Source organism: Nomascus leucogenys, chromosome 10, assembly GCF_006542625.1.
Source record: "Nomascus leucogenys isolate Asia chromosome 10, Asia_NLE_v1, whole genome shotgun sequence".
Taxonomy (NCBI): Eukaryota; Metazoa; Chordata; class Mammalia; order Primates; family Hylobatidae; genus Nomascus; species Nomascus leucogenys.
In genome coordinates, this window is record NC_044390.1 from 2,867,812 (window position 1) to 2,871,136 (window position 3,325).

Consider the following 3,325-nt stretch of genomic DNA (forward strand, 5'->3'; position numbering starts at 1 on the left):
CAACTTCCTGGGGCTCAAGCAATCCTCCCAACTCAGCCTCCTAAGTGGCTGAAACCACAAGTGCAAACCAACACACCCAGCTAATTTTTTTTTTAATTATTTTTGTAGAGATGGGGTTTTGCTATGTTGCCCAGGCTGGTCTCAAACTCCTGAGTTCAAGCAATCCTCCCTTCTCGGCCTTCCGAAGTGCTGGGATTACAGGCTTGAGCCATCACAATGGGCTCTGTCTCTTCTTTCTCTACCTCTCTTGATTTTGCCCTGTCTTCCTTTTCTCTTGCTTACTCATTGTTTTAATTCATCCCTTCCTCACTCCTTCACTCTAGCTGAAGATTTACTACTTTGATCCTGAAAAAATGTGTCTTGAATTTTTAAAATTCTATATAACATTTATCCATTTTCTATTTCATTGACTACTACTGTAGTCTTTGTTTTGTTTTGTTTTTTACCTAATTTGCCACTGCATTTGCTCACTTAAAAATGGAAGCTAGATCGGCCGGGCACGGTGGCTCACTCCTGTAATCCCAGCACTTTGGGAGGCTGAGGCGGGCAGATCACAAGGTCAGATCGAGACCATCCTGGCTAACATGGTGAAACCCTGTCTCTACTAAAAAAAAAAAAAAAATACACAAAATTAGCCGGATGTAGTGGCAGGCGCCTGTGGTCCCAGCTACTTGGGAGGCTGAGGCAGGAGAATGGTGTGAACCCGGGAGGCGGAGCTTGCAGTGAGCAGAGATCAGGCCACTGCACTCTATCCTGGGCGACAGAGCAAGACTCCGCCTCAAAAAAAAAAAAAAAAAAAAAAAGGAAGCTAGATCACGGATGAGGGTATTTTCCTTGATTCTGTAAGTGTCTATTTCTATAAATTTCCCTCTAAGCCTCAACTACATCTACAAATGTTGTGATATTGTGCATTTACTTTCACTCAGCTTAAGGTGTTTTATAATTTCCTTTACAAGTTCACCTTTGATTTGTATTTTATTTTGAAGTGGTTGTTTAATTTTCATGTATGTGGAGATTTTACAGATTTCTTCTTGTTACTGATTTATAATTTAATTCTGTTGGCATTTGAGAACAGCGTGTATATTATTTCAATTTTCATGTCAATGTGATTTGTCTTATGGCCACATCTGTCTATGCTAGCGAATGTTCAATGTATACTGGAGATGAATGTGTGGTTTCCAGTTGTTGGGTAAAACTGAACACATACAGGCACATACTTTTACCAGTTTAACAGGCAGTGTTTCCTTGTCATTTAGAAAGTGAATTAATTTTGGGGGTCATATTTATATTATTATAGTTTATAACCTCCATAACACATTTACTTGATCTTACAGCAAAGCAAAAGAAAAACATTTGCAAATTCATCTGAAAATGTTATACGTTTATTGTAAAAGAAACATAAGCATGAGTTACAAAAAAAGACACTATATTTCATATGCAACTTTTCATCAGCAATACAAGTAGAGCTCAGAATTCATTGAAAGACCCACATTTTTCTTCCATACCTTTGAACCATAAGTGGACCAAGCAGAGAAGTTCTCGCCTTTGGTCACGAGCACACAGCCACTTACTGTGGATGTTTTCTGTGTTCAAGTGTATAGTTGCCTTGCCCAGGATAAACTGGGGAACTGGCAATGCCATTATTCATTACACACACACACTCAAGTATCCGTGATCATCGCGACTTGTATCTGCATGAGCAAAACATGGACGCAGTGGCTCGGTAGCAGAAATTTTCGTGAATGTGAAGATATGTGACCTATCACTGACATTATAGAAGGAAATGATCCTCATTTTTGTGTCCAGGTAAATCCCCACTCGGTGTAGACCTGGGCTCACCCAGAGACCCGTCACAGGCTTAGTGCTGGCAAAGTAGATCTGTCCTTCTCTCAAACCCACAGTCCAGAAGCCGAGTTCCGAAGAGAGTACAACGTTCCCCTGTCGGTTCACAGATTCCTTGCACACGCCCACATCCCACACTTTGCTGGTGCCCACATCCACCTCCCAATAATGGCGGCCGGAAGTGAAGCGAGGGGCGCCCAGGACGCACAGTGCGGAGTCGAATCTCTCAGCTTGCTCCTTCCTATTCTGTCTGAAATTCCCACATCAGACACGCCTCAGGTCTTCAGAAATGATGAGATAGTTGTTGGCTGTGTCCACATCCAAGGTCATATCCACTGTGCAGAGAAGAACCAGTAGTTCAGCAAAGACACACACTAAAGACTCCCTCTGCCTTTCTACTGCACAGACCCAAATATTTTATTCACTGTCACTTCTTTTATTCCACGTTCATTCTCAGATCCGAACTTTCTTTAGGAATTTCCCTGGCCCCCCGATTAAGTCAAATTTTATGTATAGAATGTATGAATATAATTGCAACAAGCCCACCTTTGTCATAGTAAAAATTCTTGTTTAAGTTATTCAATATTTTGATTAAAGGTTTTTCTCCCTCTTAGTGCATAGGATGGATGAAGGAGGAGATGATAGTTTGCTCTCATAATTATAAATTGGCACAGATCCTGTGAAAATCTATACTGCGTGCTGATAACAGCTGATGTTTGGGATCACAAAACTTTTAGGTTGCAGACTTCAGCTAATGCCCGTATTGAACGGAAAGACATTTAAAAGCTGCTTTTTCCAAGGCCCTTTATGGGCTTGGAGCAGGTAGTACAGATTCCTTACCTTGGAACTTTCTCATCCTTGGATTCATCTGCAGAGCAGCTCTCAGTTTGGGCTCTAGTTCCTTGCTCTTGGACAACAGCGCCCCCAGCTGGGCAGCGGGCCTGATGTCATTCTTCTGAGAGACCACAGGGCAGAAAGGGCACAGGACCCCCTTCCCATGGGGCCCCTTCCGCAGTGAGTTCATGCATCGGAGGCAACAGATGTATCCACATTTCAGGTGCATAGGGTTTTCAAGATAATCCAGGCAGATAGGACAACTGCTTGCTTCTTTAAAGTGTTCAGCCATGGCCACTGTCTGGGAATAAGTGGACACGGGTATTAGATTTTACATGAGTGGAATGGGACTCATGTAAAGTTCTTGGGACACTTTCATCTTTACCTGGATAAAGACATCATCGCCTACTCTTTGTAAAGCACTAGTACTAGGAAATGAAGATACAATATAAGTACAAAGATAACTGATCAGGGCCCTGACCTTCCAATATTGGAAATACTGGCTAGAATGAAGGCCATGGCTTGGTATGAGGCTTTGAGTTGAGTGGCAAAAGGGTCTACAGCTGAGCTATCCAATATGGTAGCCACCAGCCACATGTGGCTACTGAGCACCTGAAATGGGGCTTATCTAAATTAAGATGTGTTGTGA

The 3,325-nt window shown here is 42.4% G+C and overlaps 1 pseudogene; it reads right to left on the reverse strand.

Annotated features, from left to right (window-relative positions):
* Positions 1–1,647: 1,647 nt before the first annotated feature.
* LOC100592379 lies at positions 1,648–2,968 on the reverse strand (annotated as a pseudogene).
* Between the last annotated feature and the right edge of the window lie 357 nt (positions 2,969–3,325).